This window comes from Alligator mississippiensis, chromosome 1, assembly GCF_030867095.1.
Source record: "Alligator mississippiensis isolate rAllMis1 chromosome 1, rAllMis1, whole genome shotgun sequence".
NCBI lineage: Eukaryota > Metazoa > Chordata > Crocodylia > Alligatoridae > Alligator > Alligator mississippiensis.
This window is the reverse complement of record NC_081824.1, coordinates 336,726,548-336,752,288: the sequence shown is the minus strand read 5'-3', so window position 1 is coordinate 336,752,288 and position 25,741 is coordinate 336,726,548. Positions and strand designations below refer to the sequence as shown.

Here is a 25,741-nt window from a genome sequence, read left to right as displayed (position 1 = left end):
TGATCACATGCCATTTTCCCCAACTTGGACATGTCTCATTCAGACCTAGACCTTATCTAGCTCCTAAAAAGGTGGGCATAGAGATGACCAGACCTAAAGACCCAGGTCCTCATTCTGAGGGAAGTGTCACAAGACCCAGGTACAACATAATCCATAAAACAAATGAAAACAGAAATAATGAAGAGAATGAGGGTCACATGTTTAAAACAAAAGAGACACTGAACAAAGAATCCTAACTAGCACCTACAATTCCACAAAGTACTTAGCAGATGTTGTGCAAAGGAGCTCTGTCCAGCAACATGAATAAATAAGACGAAGTAAGCTTTGCAGTCACAAAAGATTCACCTTCCACCAGTACAACCTCCTTTGCATCCTTATATAACTAACAGAAATCTTGGCCAGGGCTAAGTGTTAATATGCAAACTGAGATTTGGGTATGCATAAATAATGCAGTGCTAGGCACAGTGCAGCCAGACTCTCTGTAAAATATTCTACAAGTACTAGGTGACGCCTCTTGTCACAGAAGAAACAAATGCCTAGGTATAAACTTTAGGCCTATGTGAATAGGGAAGTATTCAATTTGAATTTGGCCAATTTGGAGGACAGTGATTTGATTCGGAGATTCAGATCACTGTCCTGAATCAATTCAGTCGAATCGGCTTTGGAAGATTCAGTGCTGATTTGGAAAGATTCAGTGATTCGGATCAGCCGAGGAGAGGCAAGCATAGCTGAGCAGCTGTAGGTTCTCCCATGGCTGCTCCAGCTGTGCCTGCCTCCCCCTGGTGGGGAGGGCCCCCATGGCTGCCCTGCCTGACCCCATCCCCCGCCTGACCCCAGCCTCCTGATACTTTAAAAAAAAAGCAAAAAATAAGCCCCGCACTCACTGGCTGCAGTGGTGGCAATTGGGGCCTCTTGGCACTCATGGCAGAGCCCTGCCATGAAGCACAGAGTGGTGGGGGGCATTGGGAATACTCCCCCCGGCCTGGTACCCACATGGCAACTTCCCCTTGGTGTGGGTGCATTGCGGCTTGTCAGGGCGCTGCGCAGAGGGCCAAGTGGTGCTGGGCTCCAGCTGACATGTGGACCTGCCCCAGCTCTGAGACAGCGCACGGTGCCCTGCTGAGCCATGCTGCACCTGCACCATGCAGCAGCTGCTGCATGGATGCCAAGTGGGGGGTGATCTCCGCTGCCCCCTACTGCCCCTCACTGCCCCATGCTGTGCAGGGGGGCTCTGCCACAAGCCCTCAGAGGCCCTAATCACCGCTGCCAGAGCCAGTGAGTATGGGGCTTTTTTTTTTTTTAAGTGCGGGGAGGGTGGGGCCGAGCAGGGAATAGGGCCAAGCAGGGCAGCCACGGGGACTTCTCCTGCGGCTTCTCCAGTGCCTGTCTCTGCCCCAGTGAGGGGGAGCTGAGGGGGCTCTGAACTGCTGCTGAAGGCCCAGCCAGCATGGGGGGCAGGGCGTGATGCAGGCACCACTCACTCCGGGCAGCAGCAGGGCATAGGCCCCCTCCCAGCACTACTGCACCCGCATCAGCACTGGGAGCGGGGGTTCTGCCATGTCGCCACTTGCCAGCCAGCGTGGGGGGTGCGGGATGCAGGCATGGCAGTGCTGGGACTGGGGGCTATGCCATGCTGCCACTTGCTCCCTTTTGCCTGGAGCAAGCCATGCTTGCATCCCCTCCCCGCCACTCCCCCACCCTGACTGGGCAAGCGGCAGCATGGCAGAGCCACTGCTCACAGCACTACCCTCATCCCACAGACCTTGCCCTCCTCCCCAAGCAACACGCTCCCCCATGTCAGCTGGGTCCTAGCCCCAGCACCAATCCCTCCCTCCCCCACACCCCTTCCTGCCCTCTCCCAAACCCAACAGACTTACCAGCTGGAGACAGCCATGTTAGCTGCCTGTTTAGTCTATGGCCAAATCTCTGAAGTGGCCAAATCCTTTCCAAAGCTTTTCTGAATCGATTTGGATGCTTCAAATCGAGTCAGAGCTTTTAATTGGTCTCCCAATTTGATTTGGATTTGCAGATTCGGTCCCCAAATTGGGCCGAATCTCCTCCGAATCAAACCAGCTACTGAAGCTTTGTACAGCCCAAATAAACTGCCTTAAACTGTATGGAGTAGCCACCAAATTAGGTCCCCAAGAGAAGTTGAAATCAGGCTGGCCCACCAGGGTTCCTTACCTTTTTCATGTAGTAAAACTTCCTGCCATTTAGTATCAGGGCAAGAGACCATGGTGTTGAATGAGCACTGGAATATAGCTGCTTATATGATGTAGCTTAGAGGCAGACCTGCTGGATCTTATTCAACTGGCTTGTGTCATACTTCAGAGGTCGTAAGGGCATGGGTTTGACAGCAGATGCTATAGGTTTAGGGGATATGAGGTAGTGAAAACATACAACTGCAGGGCACAATTGTTATAACAACAGAGCTCACCATGGGAGGGACAGTGGCTGGCTGAGTGATCATAGGGAGGGATGGAGTGGTCATAGGTGGATTGGGGCAACTGGGTGCACTCAGTCCAACCAACAACACAGTCCAGAATGCCTCTTATGTTAGGGACTTTCCAAGTTCAATCTCTAGTTTACCAAAGTGCCTTCTTGGGTTCAGTGACAAGGTGACCAAAATACAACTTGTGATAGAGGCAAACTTCCAAGTCTTAAGGCAGTTTTGGCAAAAGAAGGCCAGCTCAGAGAGGTCTCAGGGACACCACCTGCATGGATATAAGAGAGCTACCAGCTATATTGGAACTTCAGAGATGGCACAAGAAAAGAATATTACCCAATATGCTCTATGCTGTACCAAGTCATTACATGAGATTCTCTCTAGGGCTTGAAAGTACAAAGCATGGACATGGCAGCAAATGGAAACTAGGCCCCATTGTTGGCTTAAAAATGGCTTGTTTTGGGGGAATTGGCATATAGGTATAGATATATGCATTATAAGGCGTCAAGATGGGCAGCAGGGGTTAAATGGATTTCTAAAGGGCTTGGGAGACACACACACAGCTTCTCATGGCCCTGAGAGCAGACTGGCTATCTAGCACAACAAAGCCAACAAGGACACATAGTCTAGAAAACAGCCTGGGAACCAAAGGAAGCATGTACCATACTCTCCCATAACATGAGATAAGTGACACCAGCTACAAGGCTCCAGAGCAGAGGGGGGCCTGAGTCCTGGTTTTGGGGGAACAGACCAAATTAGGAGAAGGCCCAGAAGGCTACATGAATGTGTGACCACAAAGAGACAACCAACCACAGATAGCCACAGGTGAAGAGTCATCGGGAGTCATCAAGGGGGAAGGAGAATACAAAAGCAGAGATTTGAGATTAATAAAGGGTCCCTCCCTTTGTCCCGTGCCTCCCTGTCCCTCCTTCTCTTCCTTTCTATCCCTCCCCGTCCCCCAGGAAGGGTTCCCGAGGCCGCCACAGACAAAGGACACACATCAGCAGCCCGTCTCATGCACCCCACTGGAAGGAGGCTGTGGGCCTCGACATCCCACCTCCAGATTGCTGACACTGAAGAGAAAGAGCCTTAGTGAGAAGCCTGCATCCTGACCAGATGTACTTTGACTCTGATGACAGCCCTAGGATTGGTAGATATAGAATCTCTTTATTGTTTGTATTGTTGCTTTTCTGTTATCACTCTGTATCAATAAATTTGCATATTATCAACTGGCAGGTCTTGTGGTCAGTTTGAGGGATGTGCCTGCCCAGAACAAAGGTAAAAGGGCTGGGTTCCTAAAATCCAGTGTCAATACCATCTGCCCTCTATCAGAGGAAGGCTTGGGACAAGTGCAGACACCCAGTGTTGCTTCAGCCAGAAGAACTTCAGGACTTGCTTTTGAAGGTTGACAAAGGTACTTTAGGACAGACTGAAAAGGCTGAATTGGAGGAAAGGCATGGACAGGATCAGCTGGATAATAATTAATGTTTTCTCTTTGAAAGAAAGTCAGCAGAGAAGCTCTGTCCACTCTTAAAACATCTCAGAAAACATGGCTTTCTCCAAGGAATAATTGAGAAAGACTGGTGTCAGGGAGGCAAACACCCAAAGAGTAGCAGATCTTTGTACTCTGAATGATGTGGAGTGTGCAAGAAATGGAGTCTGTTTGCCACCCTAACCACAAGATCAGAGTTCAAGTTAACCTAGGAGGAAGAAGCCTTGAATGAATGCTTTGGCAGGCCATCACCCACATCAGCAGCCAGATTTTATTCCACTCATTATCTAAGTAAAAGTAGTTATGATTCTGTTCTATGCTGCTTGAACTCATGAAAATACATTAATGCATCTACTTTTTGTAACAATGAACATCTTGCCCTTTAGACTGAGTCACAGAAAAGCAGCATGGGGAGGAGAAGCCACCCATTTTTTACATTAACTGTTTTCTGAGAATTTGAACAGGGTGGGGTAAGATAGCATTAGGCACCTAAGTCTACTTATGTTTCTAATAGGTTGAATGGAATCTGGCCGTAATTGTACACTGAATTAGCAGCCGAATATGAATGTTTGTATCACTTCCCTCTATATCTTTGCTGATTGCTCAGAAAACTGTTGCAAAATAGTTTTTTTAAAAGAGTGTATCTGTCTTTAAAATATATTTAGATACTAAAAGTGAATTTCAGTCACCAGCAATCACTCCCCTTTGTAGAAACCTAAGCACAAAAACTTTTTGGGTCAAGTCATGCCTGAATTCCTGACATGAGAGTTAACAAGCCTGGGTCTAATTTTTCTGACATTCCATCTTCTAAAGATTCTGATTTTTGAGTTATCATTTTCTTGCAGGGAGACTGACTGAAGGATAAAGATGTGTATTTCTTTGTTTCACCTCTACTCACATCAGCAGAGACAAATAAAGAAAAATCACATCAAGTTCTGCTGAAGTGATATTGAAATTCAGAAGGTTTAAAGTGTTAGCAATTAAATGTTTTCCTGTTGTGTGGCTAGTAGCCAGGCTCACAACACTAGAGAGGGTACTAGTTGAAGCCTATCTCTGGCATGATAGTTAAGTCAGAGTCACAGTGATGCAGGCTCGAATTCCCTCTAGGCTAGAGGGATCTGGAATCTGGGTCTCCTCCTTCCTGGGATAGTGCCCGTGGGCACCTGTATATGTACCCAGTGCTCTGACATGTTCTAATTAATCAAGTCTGCTGGAGCATGCCAATTAGCATGCTTGAGCAACCTCGGTGTCATGTATTTAGTGTCCCCATGCTTCAAAATGGTGGCAGGGGCATTTTAATTAAAGCTCATCAAACAAGCTTTAGTTAAAACACCTCTACCACCATGTTGAAGTGTGGGATGAGAGAGAGATGCTGTGGGCACTTTAATTACAGCAGCTTCCAAGAGCCAGTCTAATTAAAGCACCACCCCTGCACCCTCTGCCTGACCCAGACATGTGTAAAGATGCCCCTAATATCTCAAGCTCTTGAGACCACAATCTGAAAAGGCCCTCCTCTAACACTTATCCTAAGTTTTTTTTCACTTATGTGCACTTGCACATCCACAATGGGTGCATGTATGTGGCTGCATACAGGCCTAATCAGTGCATAGCTTAGTGTTCTTGCTCACCCTATGCATGCATGCTACACTAGCATGCTACACTAGTGATGCTAGCATGACTGTGTAAGTGCCAAAAATATTACTTATTTGGCTAAACACTGCCTTATAGGTACACAAAGTAAAACAAAATTCTTCCATTGATGATTTTAAATTAAGTTAGATCGGGCTCCTAGAGCCCCATCTTTTTCATAGGGAAGTCAACCTGAGCTTTGCTATTGCCTTAAAGAGAGTTGATTTGAATTCTAAAATTTAGATTGATTCTTTAAAGGGCAGCCTGTCTGGTAGAAGAGAAACATAACTATATCTGGGACATACATGCTTTGTCTGGGCTTTAGGGAAGTGCCTGGGTGCTGAGAGAGATGCAGCTCCCTGCTCTAACTCATGGGGTTTCCCAGAAAGCATTTGCTGTTTGGTTGGGCAGGGGGTAATAACTGAGTTCCACTTTGGAGCTAATCCAGTGGAGAAGCTGCCTGTCTGAAGCCTCTCTCTCCTAAGTGCCCCTCCTCCCCTCCCCCAGCTCTGGTGCCATCTGCAGGAAGGGATAGGGGAGGGGGAAGGAACTAGGGATTGGAGTTTGCCCAGCCTGAGATAGAGAGGGGGAGGGCTGGGGGGACACACCGTGAGGTGGAAGAGCTTCAATCCACCTGGAAAACCCCTGTCTCCCTTCCCTTCCTGAAGACAGTACTACGGGTGGTGCTGGACTGTATTAACACAACCCTGATTGCATGCAAGGATTGACAGAAGTTACCAAAAGTGCTCCACTTTGGACCACCTTCATCTGATCCCTTATTGGATGAGGGTTAATTTATTGTGCCATTGGCCACTTTTAAAGTGCTCTGCAGCCATGCATATGTGTCATGGCACAGCTGCTGTAGAGTGCTTTCATGGGGACTATCACTTGACAAATGTCATTTCTGGCAGCACCCCCTCTGTCCACTTGGGAACTGCAGCCCTGACAGTCTCCTAAAGATAGACACATAAGTCTTTCTTTAAGAAATGGAGCAAGAGTTTCTATTTGAAAACATAGGTGCAAGTAGAGGAGAGAATATCCCAGTTTTATACAGCACCTGACAGTTTCAAGTATTTCCTCTGTCTGAAGGGATTCAAACCCATATCCTCACTTCCCAGGTTATAGGCTATACTGAGGGGTAATGATGCACTATCCCTTTCTCCTGTTGGAGCTGAGCCATGGTGCAAGAAAGAATTCAAAGTTCACTGGACCCATGGAACTAGAGAGAGAGAGGGAAAAAGAGATATTGAGCTCATAAAGCATTTATTAATATATATATTAATGTCCAGTCACTGTTTCATGTATAGTAAATAATCAGTCCTTGCAGCAGTGTGCTAAGCTTTCCCTCTCAGAGGGGTTTCTCCTAAAACCATGAGGGTACATACATACACACACACACACACGCACATATATATGTGTTTGTATGTGTATGGGGTACATACATACACATACATACACATTTGTGTGTGTGTGTGTGTGTGTGTGTGTGTGTGTGTGTGTGTGTACCCTCGTGGTTTTAGAAGAAACCCGTCTGAGAGGGAAAGCTTAGCACACTGCTGCAAGGACTGGTTATTTACTATGCATGAAACAGTCACTGGATAAATGCATGAACTGCATTTGGAGCAGAGAATGGAACAGAGAGCTCCCCTCACTTACTCAAGTATTTTGACCACAGGATTGAACTCTAATAGACTGAATCCTTCATGAGACTATGAAGCTGGAATTTCTAGATCCTATTTTGGCTTACAAACAAAATAGGCACCATGCTGACGTCAAAACTGAGGCATTTCTGTGAACAGAGGAAGTAGAAGTTTTGGTTCCTGAGGAACTTTAAAATCAGAAGTGAGGAAAAACTAGGGCACAAGTGCTACCAAGGGTGGAGACCAACTGAGGTTCTAAGAATCACAAGTTTGTTCTGAGGTGCCTAAAGTCTACATTAAAAATCTATTAGAAGCACTAAATCTTTTCCTGACTGTGGGCCCATGCACATTTTGCATGATACATTCGGTGAGGAGCTCCCTTACCTGCAATTCTGAGAATCATATCTTATTTCAAAATATATTTGTTCTTGTGTAATCCCCATCACTGGCAGCTTAAGTACAGGTTACACCAATATTTGCCTCAGATATTTTAGAGATGGATGATCCTGCCTTATGCAGGTAGTTGAAATAAATCACCTCTTGAGGTCCCTTTAAACCCAATATTTCTATGATACTTATAATAGTGGAAGACTATTTCTTGGAAAAAATATGTCTCACCCTTCTTCCCTGAATCTTCAACTACAGTTCCCAGCCAGCTCAGCATTTTCTAATACACCATATGACAAAAAGAAAGTCCTTGATTATTTTAGTACACTGCTCTGGGATTTCCGTGCCCCCCTCTCCATTTATACATCTCCTGTCTAAGCCAAGGGACTATGGGTGGGAGGGGAGGTATTGACCATTGATACTTTTGTCACAAGCCTTAACATCTCTCTTCTATCATCTGATACACACAATAGCTTATGAGATTCAAAGAAAATTAAATAAGACATTCCATCTGTCTAAGGACCAAAAGGCCGACAGTAGGCAGATGTAGAGGTTTATGCATCTATGGGCATCTTTACACATGTTCCAGGGCAGAGGTGTTTTAATTAGAATGGCTCTCAGGAGCCATGCTAATTAATATACCCATTGTGTCTTATGTATTCAGCATCCCATGCTTCAAACACATTTTGAAGCATGGGGACACTGAATACACATAATGCTGAGGCTGCTGGACCATTCTAATTAGAACGCACCAGCAGACTTGATTAATTGAGTCTGCTCTGACCTGTTCTAATTAAAATGCATTGGAGCAGGCATCAAGCATGTGTATAGGTGCCCATATAATGCTACGGAAGTAAAAAAAAAGCCTCGCTTGAAATTACTTGGTACTATGAGCAGAGGAAGAATGGACCTATGGTTAAGGCAATGGATTTAGAAGATTCAGGCTTAATTCCTGGTCTCCCATAACTTTCTTATGTGACCTACATTCCACTATTAGGTGCTTAAGTGTGGTTCTATTTAGTCTTGTTCAAGTCCCTGAAAATCCAGTAATGCACCTACTTCGGTAATGCCCTCCTGTCTAACCCATTATATTGACTCACAAAAAAGGTTGCAAGGAGTAGGATGCATCCGCTTTTTGGATTAGCTGCTTTTTAGGCACACTCCAGCAGCCTCAGTGTCACGTGTATTCAGTGTCCCCACTCTTAAAGCAGGGCTGCTTTAACCAAAACTCATTGAACAAGCTTTAGTTAAAGTGCCCCCCCACTGCCATTTTGAAGCATGGGATGCTGAATACACAAGGCACTGCAGGTCCTTACATTAAAGCAACTCCTGAGAACTCTTACAAGCCACTTGAATTAAAGTGCCCCACCCCCCACCCTGGAGCACATGTAAAGATGTCCTGTGTGCTCAAACATAAATGAGTGTGTGCACACAAGGAGTGAATCCACATGAACGTACCGTATATGAGAACTAGAAGAAGTTTTTAGGATAAAGGCTCATTTCTTCTTTGCATTAATAGATTTGCCCCATACCTGCAGTCCTAGTTGAATCTAAACACCCAGGTGCTATATTTGGGTTACATCTTTAAGCATACACCCTGTGTAAACAATTGGATTATGAACAAAGAGCATTTGTTCAGTTAACAAATCTTTTTCTTTGACAGGACATTGCTTGGTTTTACTTAATGCATTATTCCTCCAGTAAGTATGGATTTCCTAATGGTTTCATTATGCCTTCACTTCCAGTTGGTGCACAGAAAAGTATTCTTTCAACCAGCTCATAAATCCTCTCACCTTATAAAATCATTTAAACCTCAGGCCTTAATTTTCACAGTGCTGCTATAAAACCCCAAGCCATTAATGCTTCTATTGATTCACAGGCAGTTAGTTTTAAAAGGCTGTTTCCGACCCTGGATTCCTAGGGTTTCTTTACAGTGCTACCTTTTTGGATCTTTAAGCTAAATTGTTTGTTTCATAAATCATTATAAAGGACTTGACAGGATATGCCCTAGTCATATTGTTATAAGCCCACTACACAGGTAATGCAGACAATGCTAGCTATATACACTGAATTTTGCCTAATCTGACAGTCCCCCTACGTTGTCATCTCAGACCAGGAAGAAATCTTTCTACCCACCTGCAACATCCATCACTTTTGGCAGCAACTTCTTACACCTCTGACCCCCCAAACACAATCTCCATCCTCTAAGGTTCACAAGGCTCAAAAGGAACATGTACTACTTCAAGAAATAAGAAGATTGAGAGATCATTATGTGATAACCAGGGATGCTGGTTTTCTCTGTTTAAAAAAAATCCCCCATTTACAGGTTAAAAAAGGTAAACCCAAAATCCACATTTTTCTATGACCAAAATGAAACACCACTACACACATACATATGTATGTATGTATTAGTGGGATTTCATTTTAATCATGGGAAAATTTGCATTTTGGGTTACTTTTTTAACCTGAAACTTGAGGATTTTTTTATCAAAGAAAACCAGGATCCCTGATGATAACCATCTTCCTTCTAACCTTCCTGACTGGTTTAGGTTTCTAAAAATCCTAAGCAAGGTACAGAATTAAACAGACAGATGCAATTTTCCTAGACCACCTAATAGAAAGAGGCACTGATTTGCAACATAGGGAGATACAGCCAATACTCTTTAAGTGATTATTTTATACAAATAAGGAAAGTTCTGCTCTCCACCTACAGACAACCACATATTCACTGAAGTTTAGGGCTGGAAGGGTCCTTGTGAGATCATCAAGTCCAGCCCTTCTGCTCTGGGCAGGAAAGACTGCTGGGGCCAAATAACCCCAGCAAAGTGTGTGTCCAGTCTCCTTTGGAAGATCTTCAGGGTAGGTGCTTGCACCACCTCCACTGGGAGTCTATTCCAGAATTTGGTCACACAAACCATGAAGAGGATTTTCCTTATATTCAGTCTGAAACCTTTTTCTAGGAGTTTATGATCATTGCTCCTGGTTTTCCCCTGGGGCGCATTGGTGAATAGTTGTTGACTGAAGTAAGAAACCTCTTTCTACTTGGTGGTCTAGGAAACTTGCATCTGTCTGATTAATTCTGTTAATTAATTCCTAACCTTGTTTAGGATTTTTAGAAACATAAACTAGTCAAAAAGGTCAGAAGGTTGATGGTTATCACCAGGGATCCTGTTTTTCTCTGATAAAAAATATCCCCAATTTTAAGCTTAAAAAAGTAACCCAAATTCCACATTTTTTCATGATTCTTACCACAATAAGAACAAGTGAAAAAAAATCACTTAATATATGTAAACAAGGTTGCCCAACTCAAGCTTAACTGAGGCCCACTTGTGAGTTCCACTTTCTGATGAAGGTTCACCATTTACACTCCTATCAGATGCAAACCCCCAGCACGTGTGCAAGAGGAAACCTGGATTGTGCTTGTGCAATTAAAAATTGCTGTATAGGGAGGACATAGTGCCCATTGTTTTTCTTTCCAAATCATTTTTCATTTAATAAAGAAGTTTAGTAAAGAATTATGGCAGGGTGCAGTGATTGCCCTTGGCCCACAGGCTGCCTGTTGTAAATCCCTGATGTACAGTGGTGTAGCTGTACTGGCCATATCAATGAAGCATCTGAAATGTCCTGATTTCCTGACTGCTGTGAAGGATAAAGCAAATTAAACATTCTGAAGAATGGTGTTCCTGTCTGGTATACATGCACACTGCTGTTTGATAGCCAGAACCTTCCTTCCTGCGGTCCCCAAGGTAAAGAGTAGGGCTGTGCGAAATTTCACTGCCAGTTTTGCTTCGACACTGTTTCGACCTGTTTCGAGGTTGAAACAGCAAAATTGAAATGAAACAGATATGGCCAAAACAGCCTCAAAACGAAATGAGGCAAGTTGAAACATTTCGCCGTTTTGAGACTGTTTCGATGTTTTGCCCATAGGATATAATGGGGAAGGTCAAAACAGCCTATAACTTGTCATTTCTGGCCAGATTTGGATAAAACTGCAGAAATGGTAGCCCCTTCTGAGGGCATACAGCATGCCAAGTTTCAAGAAGATAGGTGCAGGAGATTCAGAGAAACTGCACCCCAAAATCTTGAGAGCAAAACTTGTGTCATTTATATGTGTTAAGCCACAGCAGGGTCAAAACTGCAGGCATGCTAGCCCCTGCTCAAGCCACAAAGTCTGCTAAGTTTCAAGAAGATAGGTGCAGGGAGTTTGGGGAAACTGTACCCCAAAACCTGAAAGCAAAACTCACATCATGTGTATGTGTTAAGCTACAGCAGGGTCAAAACTGCAAGAGTGGTGGCCCCTGCTGAGGCCACAAAGCCTGCCACATTTCAAGGAGTTTGGTGCAGGGGTTTGGGGAAACTGCATCTCAAACTGCTGACAGGCAAAACTTGTGACATGGATGACACTGTGTGTGTAAAGGCACAGCAGGTTGAAAGCTGCAGGGATGGTAGCCCCTGCTGTAGCCATGATGCCTGCCATCTTTCAAGGAAATAGGTGCATGGTTTCTGGGTTCTGGGGCATGCACCTCTGGCTGCTGACATGCAAAACTCATGCCACCGGTGCTTGTGCAACTATGTCTGTCTTGGGGCACAGGGGAGGGGAAACTATTGCAGGCCTGGCTGCTAGCCCATGATACAACCACGAAGCCTCCCAGCTGTCAAGAAGATCAGTGCAGGGGAGTTCTGGGGCCCTACACCCCTAGCTGCTAGCAGACAAAACTCATGACATGGGTGTTTGTGCAATTGACACTGTCTGTCTTGGGGCAGTTGATTGTCTGTATTGATTCTTTCCTCTCCTTAGTCTGTGGTTTTGTAGGTGTTAAGCCATGCTCATTATGTCATTATGTAGTAGCTAGGTACTGTGTATTGAGCTGGTCCCTGAGTGAATCATGAAGAGTATACCTCCTCTGCTCGCGCTTGTAGGGAGGCAGTTAGACGGGCCAAAGCTACCATGGAGCTGAGGATGGCATCCTAAGTTAAAGATAACAAGAAATTGTTTTTCAGCTATATAGGGAGTAAAAGGAAGGCCCAGGGTGGAATAGGACCCCTATTAAATGGGCAGAAGCAACTGGTGGCGGACAGGGGGGACAAGGCTGAACTCCTCAATGAGTTCTTTGCCTCAGTGTTCCTAAGTGAGGGGCAAGACAAGTCTCTCACTGGGATTGTGGAGAGGCAGCAGCAGGGCACCACACTACCATGCATAGACCCTGAGATGGTGCAGAGTCACTTGGAGGAACTGGATGATTTAAGTCGGCAGGCCTGGATGAGCTCCATCTGAGGGTACTGAAGGCACTGGCTAACATCATTGCACAGCCACTGGCGGGAATATTTGAACGCTCGTAGCACACGGGCCAGGTCCCAGAGGACTGGAAAAGGGCCAATGTGGTCCCCATTTTCAAGAAGGGGAGGAAGGAGGACCCAGGCAACTATAGGCCAGTCAGTCTCACCTCCATCCTTGGCAAAGTCTTTGAAAAAATTATCAAGGCTCACATTTGTGAGAGCCCGGCAGGACAAATTATGCTGAGGGGAAACCAGCACGGGTTCGTGGCAGGCAGATAGTGCCTGACTAATCTAGTCTCTTTTTATGACCAGGTTACAAAATGCCTGGATGCAGGAGTAGGGGTTGACGTCATATACTTAGACTTCAGGAAGGCCTTCGATACGGTATCCCACCCCATACTGGTGAACAAGTTAAGAGGCTGTGACTTGGATGACTACACAGTCCGGTGGGTGGCGAATTGGCTGGAGGGTCGCACCCAGAGAGTCGTAGTGGATGGGTCGGTATCGACCTGGAAGGGTGTGGGCAGTGGGGTCCCGCAGGGCTCGGTCCTAGGACCGATACTCTTCAATGTCTTCATCAGCGACTTGGACGAGGGAGTGAAGTGTACTCTGTCCAAGTTTGTGGATGACACAAAAATGTGGGGAGAAGTAGACACACCGGAGGGCAGGGAACAACTACGAGCAGACCTGGACAGGTTGGACATACAGGCAGAAAACAACAGAATGCAATTCAACAAGGAGAAATGCAAAGTGCTGCACCTAGGGAACAAAAATGTCCAGCATACCTACTGCCTAGGAAATGACCTGCTTGGAGGCACGGAAGTGGAAAGGGATCTTGGAGTCCTAGTGGACTCCAAGATGAACATGAGTCGTCAGTGTGACGAAGCCATCAGAAAAGCTAATGGCACTTTATCATGCATCAGCAGATGCATGACGAACAGAACCAAGGAGGTGATACTCCCCCTCTATCGGGCACTGGTCAGACGGCAGTTGGAATACTGCGTACAATTTTGGGCACCACACTTCAAGAGAGATGTGGATAACCTGGAAGGGTCTAGAGAAGGGCCACTCGTATGGTTAAGGGCCTACAGACCAAGCCCTATGAGGAGAGACTAGGGCACCTGGACCTCTTCAGCCTCCGCAAGAGAAGGTTGAGAGGCGACCTTGTGGCTGCCTGTAAGTTCATCACGGGGGCACAGAAGGGAATTGTTGAGGTTTTATTCACCAAGGCGCCCCTGGGAGTTACAAGAAATAATGGCCACAAGCTAGCAGAGAGCAGATTTAGACTAGACATTAGGAAGAGCTTCTTCACAGTTCGAGTGGCCAAGGTCTGGAACGGGCTCCCAAGGGAGGTGGTGCTCTCCCCTACCCTGGGGGTCTTCAAGAGGAGGTTGGATATGCATCTAGCTGTGGTCATCTAGACCCAGCATTCTTTCCTGCCTATGCAGGGGGTCGGACTCGATGATCTATTGAGGTCCCTTCCAACCCTAACATCTATGAATCTATGAATCTATGATTGATTGGTAACTAGTAACACAATAACTTAGCATCTAGGCCTGTGATAGTCCCCGCCTCCCCCTCCCCTACCCTCCCAAGACAGACACAGTTGCACAAGCACCCATGACATGAGTTTTGCTTGTCCGCAGCTTGAGGTGCATTTCCCCCCAAACCCCTGCACCTATCACCTTGAAATTTGTCAGGCTTTGTCACCTCACCAGGGTTTGACCCCACTGTGGCTTAACACATAGAAGTGACATGAGCTTTGCTTTCAAGAATTTGGGGTGCAGTTCCCCCCAAATTCCTGAACTGATCTTCTTGATACTTGGCAGACTTAGTGGTCTCAGCAGGGGACAGCAAGCTGGCAGTTTTGACCCCACTGTGTCTTAACATGTACATGTGACACAAGTTTTACTTTCAGGATTTTGGGGTGTAGTTTCCCTAAAGATATCTCCTTGAAACATGGCAGGCTTTGGTGCCTCAACAGGGGCTAGCATCCCTGTAGTTTTGACCCTGTTGTGGCTTAACACATAGAAGTGACTTGAGTTTTGCTCTCAAGATTTTGGGGTACAGTTTCTCTGAACTCCCTGCACCTATCTTCTTGGAACTTGGCATGCATCATTCCCACAGAGGCAGCTACCATTTCGGTAAGTGTCATCCAAATCTGGCTATAAATGACAAAGTTATAGCCTGTTTTGACCTTCCCCATTATATCCTATGGGCGACATGTCGAAACAGGGTCAAAACAGCAAAACATTTTGACAGAACGAAACGGAACAGCCATTTTGACTTGAAACAAAAGTGAAAATGAAATACTGTCCTGTTGAAATGTCGAAACGCTGGTCGAAACAAAATGCTTCCATTTTGCACAGCCCTAGTAAAGAGCAATAAGAGCAGAAGATATAATAATGAAAACAGACTGACCTCTTAATAAATGCCTAAAAAGAACACCCTGCAGTGCAGCAGGTCTGAATAATTTTGAGATAATCAGTATTCAAACATTTGAGAGCAAAAATGAAGTTGCACCCAAAAGAGAGAAGATACTGAAGTATACTCCCAGAATAATATCAGCAATTGTTACTTAATTGCAATGTACTGAAGTAAAGAGATAGTGTTCTTAAAAGAGAGAGAGTGAGAGAGGGAGAGAAAGAAATCAAATACTTTGAGAGATGTGCATTTTTTGTAAATGTACATTTACAGAGTACTTCTTGGGAAAGTCCCTATCATTGTACCAAGACAGCTCTGCTTTGCTTCTAGAAATTAGCTCATGAATTTGCTTAGCATGCAATCAACTGAAAAACAGCAATAAATGCACAATGAATATAATAAATCCATGAGAAATAGGGCAATAAAGTTAAGATTTATTCTGGGAAGAGAGGCCCAACAAAAGCTTTGGGTAAAGAAAGTGGGGATTATAAGCATGGTTTAAAGTTAGGAAGATCTTAGGGAGAAAGAAGCTCAGTGACAAAAAATGATGCCAGTTGCATCAATTCTGAGGCCTTTTGTGTTTTTTCAATTTATTTAAGAATTCCACTGCCATATTGTCATAATCAAGCACATTCTGTCTCCCTGTCATTGCACTCAGCAGGGAATTCAGAAGGCAGGTTACTTATTGGGCAAAAACCATCCTAGTTTAACCGTGCCATTTGTCCTCTTTGCTTCTAGGCAAGCAGTCAGGTTGTCCTTCAGTATTATTTGCAAAATCATGGATATAATATGTGAGATAAGACACTACTATATAATCATTAATATACTATCAAGAAACTAAATCACACATTTAACATTGCATTTGTAGGCCTAACACAAGTCAACTGTCAAGTTCTTCATACAACTCTTCTACCAAAGGAAAATTTTCCTAGTTCTATTCTATATGATCTTTAAATATTTTATTCACCACAGGAATGATATACAGCCCAGTAAAGTTCATCACAGATCTTCCATTTACTTCTGTGGGCTCCAAATAAGGCCCTTTCTCATGTCTCGGTTAGTTGTCTGACCTGACTAAAATGTTACATATTGTGTCTTTTAATGATATTTGACTCTTATGCACTGGTATGTGTAAATCCCCTATTTCTTCTATTCTCCAATTTCTCGGTGCTATGCTACCATAGTCAGTTGTAGGAACTGGATCATGGGTATGAGTATTAAGTTGAAAAATAAGCCAGAAATAACCTAGCTGCTGGAAGGGAATAACCAAACCTATGGACTCACTAACATGATAAAATATTCTAGGAACTAATTAAGTTTCCATGTTTTTGAGCATGTCTAGGGTGACTTTACATCCTGGTTTGGCCAGGATGCTTCCAGATTTCATAGGTTGGTTCCAGCCAAGTGGTGAAAATTAAAACAGAAATCCTGGAATCACAAGGGTGTGGGGCACAGTTTGATGGGGTGGGGGTGAGGGGGCAGAATATCCTGGTGTGCCAGGCAGGTGGGTGGTGCCTGCCTGCCTCTGCCTGCAGCAGTGCCATTGACTTGGAGGGAGGAGGGAGAAAGGGAAGGGGGGCAGATTTCCTTAAGAATAATATGGTCACCCTAAGCACGTTTCACTTTTCGTGTTAGCCACTGCCAGGATTCTAGAGTAGCACTTCACTATCTATCACACTCATAAATGATAAGGAGTTATTTGGCACCTTCTTTTCAGAGACAAAGAGAGAGAAAGAGATAGAACACATGGGCACAGTCCCTGGGACTGGAGTTACTACTGTAAAAAAATTGGCATTTCCTTTTCAATACTGGAGTCTTGGAATACTCATAATGCAGTTATTTATGGCTGAGAGACCAGTACACATCATCCAGTTGAAGATGAAAATTCAACTAATGGGGAAAATGAAGAAGGCAACCATGGAAAGCATAATACAGGAAACCCTGCTGGAGAGTGATAAAGTTTCTGAGCTGGATCTTGAGTGGATGTAGTAAGGACGGGTCACACCTTTCTCAGAATGTCTGTTTACTCAGAAGGATTAAGCTCCTTTTTACGACTAGTTGTGAAGTTAGTTGCGAACAATATTTCCACTTAAACCGGCAACACTAGACTTTAAAGTTTGTACTCACTTCCAACAAAACTAAACAGGTTTCCAGACCTGTCTGCAGTCCTCTGGCTTGTTTAAACAGGATCACTCAGGAAACTTAGCCTAAAATAAGTAAAAGCATGGTTTGATATAGTTTAGTTAAAAAGCATTAAATGCCTTACCTTGATTTTGTTAAATTGACTTTGGAATTAAACTAAACTGAATTAAAATCCCTTTATTAAAGGTGTCCACATAGAGAAAAAAATGCAGTTTAAATAATTTACTTTAAAATTTAAGTCAAATGAACTTTCTGGAGAGTCCTAGTATACCGCACCCTCAAAACATGTGGTGTTTTCTGATTTCTTGACTGATTCTAGTTATCTTATAACTGAAGGGAAATGTGGTTAGGACAGTCCTCATGTCAATGACCCAGCCCAAGTCTCTAGTCTGAAGCAGAGCTGGGTCTCTAACTCCCCAATTAGTAGCAGAATCATCTGTTATTAGCTATTTTGTGGTGGTCTTTCATCTGAAGTTCCATCCTGAATGTGAGCAATCATTCATTTTAAGTTTCATTGAAACAAGTACATTCCTATGAAAGTTTTGGGGTAAGGATTTTCTCATGGAAAAAAGAAAAAAAAAATTCTTGAAATAATATCCAATTAGTTTAAGCGTTGATCTGTTTTTCTGTTGTCCCAGTCCTGGCTGTTCTGGGGTTCCAGAAATAATTTACTGTCTTAAGGCTCATGTTAATCACTGTAGTCAGCTTAGACTGGCCTAAGGACTACAGCATCACTTCGAAAACTCACAATACTGTATGCAGAAGCCTCAACTCTTGAGATAATTCCCCTAAAACCACAGCAGGACCTGGCACTGCCCTAGGCACCACACAGCTTCTATTGGCATGGTGCTGTGCTGCTGTGCCTCTGACTAAAAGATCTTTTTATCCTTGGATTTGCACCAGGGCTACAAAGCAAGGCCCCCCTGCCTCTGCTACTGTGTGTACCATTTGCCCCTGCCCTGAGACATTGTTCACAAGAATTCTTCGTATTTTGTTTTCATAAAAAAGAGGAAATTGGTGTATCAGTGTATAAGATGACACTGAATCATTCTCAACATGTAATTGTGACATTATGGGAACTGTCCCTGACCATGAAGTAAATACTATATATAGTTGTGCGTGAAACAGATGCTAATTTGAGGCTTAAGAAATTGTTGCATTGATATCCAAGGGGAAGTCTAAACCAGTCACGGTAAAGTAACATCCTTGTTATCTCTGGGCAGCAATAGAAACAAGATTGATCAGGCTTATGATTGCCTAGCCAAGGGCTTAGGCCAAGTAGCCCTAGTTACAGAGTCTCTTGCGAGGAGAGAAGGAACCAGGAAGGTTTAAGGAGGGATCTGTGGCAGAGCAGGCCTGTTGTCACACAAAGACCTCCGGAGGAAAGAGTTCAAACAGTGAGTGAATATCAGCTCTGTGGGTTCTTAAGGGCCAAAATCAGAAATGAATTTGCAAGAATATAATAATGAAAATTATACGTATTGTTTTCTTTATATTTCCCAGAAAAATAACATTAGACATAACATATATCCAGGTTCACATATTTCGCCTTACTTAAATGTAAAGTGTCTATATAACTCTTGGATGAATGCAATCCTTTGATAGGTGCACTTCATTTTTTCTTACACGGGGATAGGAATAGGGGTGTACTTCTCCTAAGCACCTCCAAATTCCAAACCCCTTCTGGCAGAGCTTCTCTCTCCTACCAGTTTCCTGGGGCCCGACTTAGTCTCACAGGTCTTCTGGTTGTGGCCTGCTGGCTGGCCTCCTCCACTACTCAGGAAGGAAGGATTCTTCCCTTAAGGCCTGGCCTCACACCACTCCTAGGCCTTTTCCCTGTGGTAACTGCCACAGAAAATTACTCTCCAGTGGGACCTTGCCTGGAAATCTTAGCTGGTGCAACATGTAGAGAGCCTCCTGGAAGAAATTCAATGGTTAAATGATTCCTGGCCAAGTTTTCTCACAGAAGCTAAGGTCATCGCTGAGGGGCTAAGTATCACCACCGAATTCAAGAGAACACACAGAAGAATCTGAAGGATGAAGCATTTCCATGATGAGCCAGCCAATACAGAACACGCAATCTCTTCCCCTGAAGATAAATTCAGGGTTGAAGTGCTCATCACAGCCATGGATATGCTCCTCTCAGATCTCAAAGCCTAGCTGAGACCATGGAGAAGCTCTCAAGCTTGTTCTCACCCATACTTGACCCACCAGCTGTTGCAGAGGATAAAGAAATTGTGAAGTTTGTGGAGTCCCTGTCCACCACATACCCACGAGATGTGAACAAGGATGAGTTGCAAGAAGAACTTGGCCTGTTTTACAAAATCAGGAAAGACTCAAATTTGTGCACCTCTGGAGGAGCCATGGGCACTGCACTTGAGCTTCTCAACCAAATTCATGGCAAAGGTGTAGAATCTGTGTTCCCTTAGATGTGCATTTGCTTGAGAATGCTCATAGTCTTGCCAGTCTGTGTTGCATCCAGGGAATGCACTTTTAGTAAGTTTAAGATTATTAAGAACTACCTGCAATCAGCAATTGGGGAGGATAGGCTGAACCATTTGATCATGCTCTCAGTGGAGAACACATTTGCAAAGCAAATACATTAGATGATGTAACTGATGACTTTGCATCCATGAAGACAAGAAAGAAATACCTTACTTAAGCTTTCCTTTTCTCATTTTGCTCTTAAAGGAGACCAGGTTGCAAATGGTCATCATGATGATAATTTTGTGGCCCTTTGTTCTGAGCAATTAGCCATTATTCAGGGCCTTGCCCAAGTATTCCTGTTAGGAGGAGAAATTGCTAATAGGTTCATGTTTTTCATTAGTGTATTCTAAAAAGGATATACACACAGCTGTTTTCTTGAGCGCAGTAGGAGGAAACTGTAGGCAGTTTCCCTATTCAACAATCCAAGTCTGCTTTCCCTGAATTAGTTCGCTCTACTACTCAGCAGTTTGTCTCTGGCTTTCCTCTCGTTCTGCAGCCCTTTTCACACAGAGGGCACATCTACACATGCAATTAATGCACAGTAAGCTTTCTATGAGAGCACATCTACACATGCATCGGTCAGGATCAAATTTGCTCCCAACAGAAGCAGTACAGGGCAGGGAAATGCCTCCCTTTCTCTCCTGCCATATGGCAGCCAGGAGGAGCAATAGGCTCCCCTGAATGCCAGCCCCAAACTATCAAGGGACACCAGGGTCAGGCCTGGGATTTGGGGGGTGAGGGGGTCAGCTGTTTCCTACCTATAAGACTCGGGGCTGAGAAAGAATCCCCTTCCCGACAGCTCTTTCCCAGTCCCCTGCCCCAGTTGGCCAGCAGGGCAGTTGGCAGTGAGCCTGTGGCTGAGTGGAAGTTCCCCACTCAGCCAGGGATGGCCAGGAGCTGTCCCACCAGTGGAGCCGCTAGCAGCAAGGACCTATGCAGCAGGGCTTGTGTAGCAGTTGACCAGGAACAAATTTGCTTCTGGTCAGCCACACCAGCAGGGGGTCTGGCCCTGGAACTGCTCAGCTCCCAGCTCCCCCCAGGAGCTGGGAGCAATCAGTGGAGGGACTGAGTCCCTCTCTGCCCTCTCCCCTCCAACCCAGCACTGTGGGGCTCTCAGTTCCCCACAGGAGCTGGGAACTGAACAGCACAGGGACTGGGGAGCTATTCCTTCCCTGCTCCACCAAGGGTGGCCAGGAGCTGTCCCACTGGTGGAGCAGCTGGAAGTGAGCCCTCAGATGGGCAGGGATTCCCCACTTAGCCAGAGGCAGCTGGGAGCTTCATGTAAACTCCTTTGGCCATATGGCTCAGCTTCTGTTCAGGCCTTGTCATGCTGATTTATGCATTGGACAGGGTTGCTGGTGTTTCAAGTATCTTACTAAAGGAGTTTAGTCCCTTCTTTTGTTTCACCTTAAGGAACAATGGCTAACATCACCCTTACCTATGATTGCATCAAAGACACCAACTTACCCAGCACAGCACTTAGTTTACATAGCACTTTCATAAAATCATAGAAAATTAGGGTTGGAAGGGACTTCAGGAGGTCATTTAGTCTAACCCCCTGCTCAAAGCATGACCATCCTCAACTATATCATCCCAGTCAAGGCTTTGTCTAGCCAGCTCTTAAAATTTTCCAAAGATGGAGATTCCACAACCTCTCTCTATAGCCTGTTCTAGTGCTTTCATGCATTATCTCAGTGTTTTACAAAGGAAAGTATGTACCAACCCTCCCCTTTTATAAAAGGAGAAAGTGGAATAAAGAGAATCTATGCATACTACCTGGGGGTAGGTATAGACTGACCATGGGGTGGCCAATCTATGGCATGTGGAAGCCTCTGTGTATGGCACATGGCAGATTGGGTAAGGGAGCAGGCAGCACAGCAGAAAATAAGACAGGGAGCAGAAAGCAGGGCAGCAGATTGGGCAGGGATGAGGATCAGAGTGGTACAGAGCCTTATTTGTGACATGCCTGTTAGAAAAGTTGGCCCCAAATGGACTGAGCAATGTATGATCTTAAGGCAGAGATTTTTGAACTTTTATGTATAGCACAACAAAGAGTCAATTAAGTGTTTCCTTAAAGACTGACATGGGGTCAAGAAAATGAACAAAAAAGATTTTTACTTAAGTATTTTAGCTTGGAGGATGGCAAGACTGTGAGTGGAACTCTCTCTCTACAAAAGGTATGTCACATCAGTTACATTTCGCTGATAAACAGTTAAAAGTTTGGCTTTTAACGAGCCTGCTTCACTTCTCAGCCTTCGGTGCATAGCCTCAGATTCCCCTTCCCCCCTGCCACAGAAGTTAGAGGGGTGATAGCTTCTGATGTAATATATATATATATATATTTTTTTTAATTTATTTAGTGTGTGTGTGTGAAGCAGACCTGGTGATACGAAACTATCACTATCATTTTTCCCTTGTGAACCACATATCAGTTGCATACTTATCATGGAAAACAGATTGGGAAATGAGTAAAACTTAATCTGATTTTATTTTACTGAGAAAAAGATCTAAATAGAAGCTAAAGAAAACTGTTACATTCTTAGTCCTTACTCAGCTGTGCAACTTTTTAAAAGAGAACTGAGTGACATTTTTCAGAAATGTCCAGATAATTTATTCTTCAAAAAATAATTTTTAGTCCTGCAAAATTAGTAATGGATTTGAGATAAATCCATGTAATACTTTGTCTGTAAAAAAATAATTAAGGGGATTGAGAAAGCCAAACTATTTCATTTGAGATTTTTTTAAAGTGAAACCCTTTCGGTTTTCCATTTCAGAATGTAATTACATTTATAATAATTAAGAAGGGGAGCAAAACCTGAAAACTAAATATTTTTCATTGCCAGTCAATATATGGCAAATAACATAGAATGAACTTTTTCATTTTTAAGGAAAAAAAAATGTAATCTATGCCAGGTACATTTTTTCCAGATTTTTCACTTCAGCTAGGAAACCCAAAATTCTTTCACAGCTCTGCTCAGGACTTCTCAGAGTGTGATTCCAGCTAAATGTTCTGCATAAGATGATTAAACTAAAGCAAATAAACTCTTTTTTTTCCCAATTAAGAACATCCACATTCCAGGTAAATGCACTTTAACTTATGCACATTGATTTCACATCTTTACTTATATTGTCTTAATTTTCCCAAGCATCCTCTTGCACAGGGGTGGCCAGTCTGTGGTACGTGTGCCTCAAGTGGCATGGGTAGCCTCTGTAACTAATCAGGAAGTAAACAAACAGCAGGGTGGCAAATAGAGCAGGAAGCAGAGCAGCAGCTTGGACAGGAAGCAGCAAGCAGAGCTGCCGATTGGGTAAGTAGGGATTGGAGTTGCACATGGGTAGGGGGCAGGGCTAATTTGTGGCATGTCTGCCAAAAAGGTTGCCTACCACCTGCTTTTGTAGATAAACCTTTAAAAATTCATTAACTGAGAGCTAGAGCAGAACTAGACAAATAGTTGTGATAACATACTATCAAAAATAGGTTTTGCTTCTATGTATTCCTTCTCAAAGGAGTAAATGATTACAGAAGACGTAAGGTCTGTTGGCAGTCTCTGGGCAGGACAGAGCAGGGCATGGCTCAACAGGACACTGTCTTGTAGAAACCCTTTCAAGACTGACCTTCCCAGACTGACCCTTCCTTGGCATTTTATCTGTTCACGTTCTAAAGGGTGAACTTATCTGCTCACACCATGTTGTGAAACTGAGGAAACTGACATGATGCATTGTATTTCTTTCTTTCAAATGAAAGCCAGATAATCCAGTTACTTTATAAAACTTTGTATATGGTACCATAATTATCCCTACATCTCTCGCTCTGATATTTCCATTTCTACCCTCCTGCAAGGTGGCATGATTTCTGGGTCTTAGATTGTAGCCTTTCCCTAAAATGGGGCTGGGGTTACCCCAGGTACCAACCAGAGAACCGGCGGTATCACAGTTCCTCCCCATTGCTCAGATCAATGTTTATTAAGGGCTAGATCCATAAAGAAAACTGAGGTACTCAAGTCCACTGTATTTCCCACTTCAGTGGCCTGTGCCAGAAACTGACAATTTCAAAATCCTCAAGTTAGGTACTGCCTAACCATGGAAATGCCTCAAATCCATAGCCATGAAAGCACCCCAGAATGAATAGTGCTAAGCTGTTTGTGGAACACAAGGGTTCAATTAGTCTCTTCCTGTAGAGTTTCATACCCTGATTGCCCACGTCCCTGAAGGGTCGTAATTCTAACCAGCAGCCCACAGGTTTTTGAAAAAACAGGTGTTGAGCTACCTACCTTCAAAAGATTATTCACAGCTGTGAAGCCAGAGTGCAGCAAAGTACCTCTCTGCAGTCCAGAGGGAGGTACTTAAGTCCTATAGAGAGCATAAAGAAAGACAAACTTCTCTTCTCTAAGACAAATTATATTGGCTGGCATCAGCAGACAATCAGACTGGCTTTTGTAAGTCCCCATCTTAGTGGCCTACTCTTCCCATGAATTGTTGAGGAAGACCAGACACTAACTCAAAACCTAGACACCACTACAGTTGCAGCATTTGAAACCCTCTACTTCCTTCGGTGGCTATAGCCTTAATCTGTTTTATCTTTTCTCATGCACCAGCTTTCTCCCTTTCTGTGTCTGCCCATGTACTATGGCTTGCAAATGAGTGAACAGAACCTACATTATTCCTCTTTCACTTGACTGATATGAGGAAGTATTACTGGGGGGGCAGGTCCAGCTGGAGTCACCACAAGGCATTAAAAGGGCTGCCATAGCACAGTAGGAGCTGTAGTTGTTGTGTCTTATTGTGTTTTCCTGGTACTGTCCCTTTAAGGCCAAAGCCCTCATGTTCAGCACTGCAGGGTTCAGGTGCTTTGTGGCAATTTTGCAGAACTGGGGACTCCCTTTTCTCTGCCATGAGGAGCCAGAGGCATTCTTGGTTCCTCTCTCTCCACAGGACTGGACGGGTCAAGGCAGAGGCAGAGCAAGTATAAGTTCTGCATATATATACTGAGGGCAATTGTTAGGATCCACCCTGGATATGATTCCAGAGAATTATAATAATAAATACTTGTTAGTTCAACCCAGGAGTGTCCAGAGTATTGTTGCTGAACTTACAACATATTAGTAGTCTACCCACAGATTTTTTTTCTTTCTCTTTCAAAATGAATACTACAGACAAATCAATCTAAGAATTATATTGGTTGATTTTCTCTCAAATATAATTCTTCAAGTGTTACAAGAATATGGTTGGTCTATAAGTTTACTGCCTTCTTTACCTTCTTTAAATGAATATGGAGTTAAACAAAGGTAATTGTTTTGTCTTATTTTTACCTTAGGCTTTATCTGCTTTCCCTCATCCAAGGAGGGTCATTTCATGCTCATAAGCTTGTCTAACACCTATCCCAACAATACAGTTGGTCATTTAAAAGGTATTACCAATCAAAACTTGCTTATCACCAGGGATCTGGGTTTTTCATTTGCTGTGGAAAAACATGGATTTTCTCCTTTGAAGGAGAGAAATGAGGATTTAGAGTTAGATGCCTTGCTGCTCCAAGATGCTTTTCTCCATAAACAGAATGTGAAGTTCAGACATGTAGGGGCATTTCCAATCCTAAACAAACCTGACAAGTATGTATAAAGTGCCTGGTCCGTGGTTACAGAGTGAGTATGTGAAAGAAGAGGGATCTGAACAAGGGTCTCACAAGAATCAATACCTGTTGGACCCTGAGGATGATTGATGCGTACTAAACACTTACCATATTTTATGGTGTACAGGTTGATACATCATATAAGTCGACCCCATGTTTCTGTAAAAAAAGTAGGGATTGTTGTATGTCTG

The 25,741-nt window shown here is 44.0% G+C and overlaps 1 protein-coding gene across 2 annotated transcripts in view; it reads right to left on the bottom strand.

The window, feature by feature from the left end:
• LOC106737784 (interleukin-5 receptor subunit alpha) overlaps nucleotides 1-24,549 on the bottom strand; it is a 76,928-nt gene extending 52,379 nt beyond the window's left edge. For both annotated transcript variants that reach the window (XM_014600333.3, XM_014600334.3), the window contains exons 1-2: nucleotides 24,196-24,549; nucleotides 17,423-17,502 (exon numbers count right to left, since the gene is read on the bottom strand). The gene's annotated coding sequence lies outside the window, so the exon portion shown is untranslated. The remainder of the gene's footprint in view (nucleotides 1-17,422; nucleotides 17,503-24,195) is intronic.
• Between the last annotated feature and the right edge of the window lie 1,192 nt (nucleotides 24,550-25,741).